This window comes from Silene latifolia, chromosome 11 (assembly GCF_048544455.1).
Source record: "Silene latifolia isolate original U9 population chromosome 11, ASM4854445v1, whole genome shotgun sequence".
Taxonomy (NCBI): Eukaryota; Viridiplantae; Streptophyta; class Magnoliopsida; order Caryophyllales; family Caryophyllaceae; genus Silene; species Silene latifolia.
The window spans coordinates 62,048,278-62,054,749 of NC_133536.1; the positions used below are offsets into that span (position 1 = coordinate 62,048,278).

At 35.3% G+C, this 6,472-nt stretch overlaps 1 long non-coding RNA gene across 1 annotated transcript; it reads left to right on the top strand.

The window, feature by feature from the left end:
• The first annotated feature begins 3,981 nt into the window (after nucleotides 1-3,981).
• LOC141614889 (uncharacterized) lies at nucleotides 3,982-4,600 on the top strand. Its single transcript, XR_012529444.1, has 3 exons — nucleotides 3,982-4,014; nucleotides 4,343-4,438; nucleotides 4,582-4,600. It is a non-coding gene; the product is annotated as an uncharacterized LOC141614889 (long non-coding RNA).
• Nucleotides 4,601-6,472: the final 1,872 nt, after the last annotated feature.

The following is a 6,472-nucleotide window of genomic DNA, read 5'->3' on the forward strand; positions in this document are numbered from 1 at the left end:
AACGGTTTTGCTTTTAGAACCCGTTGTCAATAGTTTGTCTTAATAAAAAACTAATTTACAAACACATACAGCATACCATACACAAACACACACAACACCAGTTCAACCGTTGGTTTTCTGAGTTAATTCTTCTCTCTTCCTCGCTTTCTACATTCTCGTCGCCGGCCGTCGCCCAGTTTCCGACGCCCAGATTCCGTTGCCTTCCCTTATCATCCTGCTCGTTCTCTTTATCATCATCATCATCATCAGGTATGTTCACTTTAGTTTTGTGTTTCGTCATTAGGGTTTTAAGACGATCATCTTTTTTTCTTTTTCATGCATCTGTTTGTTTTTCGTCTTCTTTGTTATCTTTATCATCCCGCATCATCTACTTCACTCCTCTTATAAGGGTTTAGGATTTTAGAAGCTCAATCTGTTGTTTTAAATTTTCATTCCTATTAGGGTTTAGGGTTTTAGATAATACTCTGCATGTACGTTGTTAAGTTGTTCATTTCCTATTTTATTCATATTTGGGTTTTAGGATTATCATGGGTGAAAAACGGAAAATAAGTCAAAATAATAATAAGCCTGGGGATAATAAGCCTGGTGAGAGGGGTGCTACGAAGTGCCCGAGAGCCCTTGCAGCTATAGCCGCTAAACAACCGATGGAAATAACATGGAGCTCGAAGGGTTTTCCTACTGGTCCAAATGCGGGTTTTTTATCCAGTTGGATTGGATGTTGCACAAGACAGTTTGTGCCTATCCATTAAGATGATGTTAGAACTTTGAATCCAAAATTGGCGGAGTTATACTTGGCTCGTGTAAAGGAAGCCTTTATTATACCCGATGAAAGCCATGATAAGTATTTAATGCATAAGGCAGCGGATGTCCACATGCAGTGAAGGTGTGACGTTGCTAGAGATTGGTTGTATGTGGACAAGGCAACGGGGGAGATGCGTAAGAGCCCACCGACAAACAAGTGTCCCACCATCAGTCAGGAACAATGGGATCTTTTCAAAGAGATGAGAACTACTGAGAAGTTTCAGGTTAAATATCCTCGCCTTTTGACGATTTACCTATCATTTTTTTAATTAATGAGTCCTTTATATAATCTTTTTATATAATTATTTGAAGGCCGTTAGCAGAAGAAATCGTGCTAACATTTCATGCAAGAAGGGGAAATGGTATGGTTCTCGAGGCGGTTACAGAAAGAGAGAAGAGAACCTCGTAAGTAGCATGCATTATTCCCCGGCCTGTGAGACTTTATTTTTTTAATCACGCTTGGACTTGCATTGATACACATTTACATGTATAAATGTTACCATGTTAATGTGTAGGTGGCAAAGGGAGAGACCAACTTGGATCGGCATGTAACTTATAAAGAAGGGCACACGCCTAAAGGATCCCGGTCGTCGCGTGATAAATATGATGAGGAAGTGTTGGCCAACATAGTAAGCATTATTTTATTAAGACGAGTTCATTACTAACTTTATTATTTTAGTCACAAATATAATTTGAAGTTTATTTAATATATTATAGGACAACGTATTGAAAGAGGTAGAACAAGGGAAATTCACTCCCAGTGGTCGTAATGACGTTCTTGCTAGAGCGATCGGCCGACCCGAACATCCAGGTCGTTTGAGGGGCGACCCGTTAAAGGTTGGAGTAACGAAATATTATGGGACAACTGCCCCGATAAAGAAGAAAAGGAAGACTAAGTATGAGAAGGCTGACATGGTACCATTTATTCTATTATTTTCATTTAAGTTCAATTCACATGTTATTGTTGGGATAAAAATTGCTGAAACATTACATTCTTGGCACACAACTTCAGTTAATGGCATCCGTACTACTAAAGTTGAATGCTGGAGGCAAGCTTTCCGAAGAAGAAGTGAAGATGTTGGAGGATGTCATTTACAATGGGGGTAATAAGGTACAACAGATTGGTCAAGAGGGCGCTACTACCTTGGCAATACATGAGAAGGAAGTATCGGTCAACGAGATTCAGAAAGATCAGGTACCTAATGCTTCTGAAGCTGTAACAACTAAAGCCGATCAGGTACCACCTAATACTTCCTTATTTTTCTTTTCCTTTTTTTTTGGGTAAGATCAGGGGGTGTGTTCCCTGCAAACTCTAATGCTATAACTTCTGACATCGTGCCATTGGTTAATTTTATTAGGTAAATAATGTGTCTGAAAAGGAGATGCAACTTGAGAAGACGGCTGATGGAAAACAACATACATCCCCTTCAAGTCAGTTCCCTGTTTTTAGTAAAGTATGCATACATGAAGTGTTTAATTAGTTAAATTTATATGAATTCTATTAAATTTTGGGATATAATAATGTATGTGTATATTCTTCTGGCCGTAAACAAGAGGGTAGTAGTTATTCTTGCTGACCCTAAATTCGAAAATCCAAATGTGCGTGTTGGCCGGGGTCTCGTAGAAATGCACACCAAATCAGCCGCGGTAACTGTAGTAGTTCACGGCGAAAAACTTTTGCCGAATCATAGAAAAGTAGGGATAACTACAGTCTTTCCAGGCCATGAAAACTTTCAACTGCCTGTCCCAGTTCGTGACGACATTACCATTCTGAGAGATGCGGTTGGGAGTTTCATCCAATGGCCTGAAACTCACATCTACTTGGCTCGGTCGTCTCCGCCTCAGCAGCCGAAAGCAGTTGGGGTTAGAAGAAATACCTTTATATATATGTTACATGTTTAATTGTTGAATGTTTTTATATGTTAAATTTATATGTTAATTTATTTTTTGTAGGGAACAAAAAAGCCGGCTTTGGCGGATAAGCCTAATGTCCGGGGACTTGATGAGGTATTTAATTAACTTCTCCATTTTTATGAAAACCTCCCTTTTAATTTTTTTTGTTTCTGTATTTGTAGCAAGCATGGAAATTTTTTGTATGTAGGGAACAGAAAAGCCGGCTAAGGCGGATAAGCCTAAGTCCCCGGACATGCCAACTACCTCGTCCAGACAAAAACTTCATGAGGTATTTAATTAACTTCTCCATTTTTTTAAAAACCTCGCTCACTTATATTTTGTTTGTATTTCTAAAAAGCATGCATGGTAATTTTGTGTAGGGGACAAAAAAGACTGATAAGCCTAAGTCCCCAGTCATACCTGCTACTACTACCTCATCATTGAAAGAGCAGGTTGACGAGTTATTTAGTTAAGTACGCTTTTATTTTTATTACTCCAACTAGGATATGTTACCTTTGGATTTTTTATTATTTTAATTATCTACATGTGTAGGCTGGTGGTAGTAGCACAAAATCAAAGAATCATTATTTCCCCGACCTGAAAGAAGTTAGGAGTTTAAACTCCACACAATATACTGGGAAGGATTACATGCAAAAAGTAAGAACGGTGACGACGAGGAAACTGCATGAGGAGGCTTGCCGTCGCATAGCAACCGAGCAATTGATAATTATTCCGCTCGAGGAGGATATTCTAGGGGTTGAGCGCGAAGCACTTATGTCATGGGATATGCTAGCCATTTGGGCTGGCCTAGACCAGATTGATGTCCAACACCTATTTGTTTGGATGAAGTAAGTTTCTTAATAAATAATTTCATATTCTAATATTCTGACTACTAGATAGTGTTTTAATTAAATACCAGAATTAATACCGTAATAATGTAGGATACTAAAATTGAGAGTGATACCCGAGAAGAAGATTCCAGTTGATCAATACGGATTCCTGTGCCCCTATGTTTTATCTTTATTTATTCTGGAATTCTCGTTCGAAGATCGGGTAGATTATATTGCTCAGCAATTGGCGACAACCAAGAAGCTGATTTTTGCCGCTTATAATGAAAAAGGGTAATAAACAAATTAATATTACGTTTCCCCCTACAATTTCATTTTCATAACTAATATATGTACCTGTTAATAATGATGATGTCTCTTGATGTAGGACTCATTGGGTGCTAGCAGCCATCATGCCGACAAAGAAGAAAGTTTTTTGGTTGGACTCTTTACATAATCTACCAAGCGAGACTTTTAAGCGCTTGATTAATAAGTAAGTTTGTAATACTGATTTATTTATAATAACATTAAGTTTCAATTTTTATTTATAGCAAAAAGCTCATTTTTGTCCCTAAAAAAATGAGTGTCTGCCTCTTTTTTTTTTAAAAAAAAAATGGGCCTTTGAGAAGAGAAGAGCTAACGAGCAGGATCAACCCACTAAAGATTCTGATGATGGCCCTGATTTTATTACGATAACAGGGGTACGTGCTCAAATACAATACATTATGTGCAAAAATCTGTGTTTAATACTAATACAATACCTAAAGTTCAAGATTCTGATGTGAGCCTTCTCTCGTCTGTTTGTTTTTATGTAATAATAGGCCCCTCGCCAGCCGGATAGCATACAATGTGGATACTACGTTTGTCGGTTCATGTTGGAGATTATTAGGCGAAGATATATCCTTATTCCAGAAAAGGTTAGTAATTTAATAATGTGTTTATTACTTTTTTTAAATTAGAGCTGATGTTGTCTTGCTTTTTGCTATAACATGATGTTGCTATGCAAAGTATTTGATGTTGTTACAATAATGTCTTGTCATTAATTTGTTTTTTCCATGAGTATGTAATCAACCCGTCACAGAGATTCAGCGAAGTACTCAAGTGTAGATATAGACGAGGTAAGGGACATGTTGGGCAAATACGTCTTAGAAAATAGAAATGCATGATACTCGAGTTTAGATCGGCTTATTAGTAAATTTTTTGTTGAAGTTAGGGAATGATTAGTTCATGTAAATTTAACTCCTTGTAATTATATATATATATATATATATATATATATATATATATATATATATATATATATATATATATATATATATATATATATATATATATGATCTTTCTTTGTTGTGGTTGAATTGAATCTATTGAGTTCGATGAACCCAATTTGTGATTTATCTTTGGTCTTTGGTATATGGTCTTCTTGATATATGAAGGTTTTTGAATGGCATGAAACAAATTTAATTTTTAAAAACATTAGGAGTTTGTAATAAAAACGGTTACTAAAAAAAACCGTTGTCAAGACCTTTAACAACGGTTACTAAAATAAAACCCGTTGTGAGTACCTTTCACAAATACCGCGCATAATATTCAACAACAGGTTTTAAACGAAGAACCGTTGTTAAATGTCTTCACATTTTTGGAGGGAAAGTTACAACAACGGGTTATAAACTAAGAACCGTTGTTACTACAAATTTCAACAACGGGTATGTAGCATATACCCGTTGTTACTACAAATTTCAATTTTGGAGGAAAAGTTACAACAACGGTTATACATATGACAACCGTTGTTATATTATTCCCACCAAATTTTTGAAACACTTTCCACAACGGCTTACACGCAACAACAACGGCTTTTAACCGTGGTTAATACTTTAGACAATGGTTTAAGTAAATAACCTAACCGTTGTAAATACCTTTTACAACGGCCGCTTTAACGACGTCCGCTTTTTGTGTTTACAACGGTTTTTACCCGTTGTTATAGCCTGTATCTGTAGTAGTGTATGCCGATACGACTTAATTAAATTGTTTAAAATTGACAAATGATTTTGTGAGTAAATTTAACGTGTCTTATTGTAATTTGATTAAATGAGATACGGTCTAAGTAATCGAATTGTTTTATTACTTAGATAAAATTATTGTTTACGAAACAATTGAAATTGAATGAATAATTTATTATAAATACAAGACGTTGTAATTTATAATTTGATAAACCATTTTGGTACAAGTGATTACGAATTACTAGTTGATTTTGTATATGACATATTTTATGAGTATGTTGATTTTTAATATGTTAAAAATACATTACAAATTCACATGTCAAGTAACATGTCACATATGTTACAATTGACAAATGACAAAATAAAATGGACCTTCCATTTTATTTTGTATGTACCGAAATATTGGAGGGAGTATTAGTGGATAAATTGTGTTGATTGTTTTAATAAGAGAAAACACAATGATTAAAGCCTAATAGTAGCCATGCAAACCTACTTTTCTTGGGAAGAAAATGAGCATCATGCATTGGCTCCCCTCCACCCAAGCCAACCGGTTTTCTAAGAGGAAAAGATAGAATTTTTCCTCCATCATTCATTCACTACTTTCAACTAATATTTTTCTAGTGTAAGAAAATCAAATTCTCTCTACAATTTGTTGAAATACTTAGAGAAATAAAATCTCACAAATCTCTTCTCTATTGACCGAAATAAGAGAGAACAAATTAATATTTTGTGTCATTTTTAAGTAAGACTAATATTGTTACTAGATCATAATAATATAAGTTATTAAGGGTTTTTCCTTGGGTATATGCTTTTGGGAGAGGTTCTAATTTGAACCTTGTTCATCCATTATAAGGAAAGCTCAAGAAATAACAAGAAGGAGATCTTGTTGGTGCCTAAATGGCCGAAAATAAGATGGTGAGAAATAGATTTTTTCATCTCTTTTATTAAGTT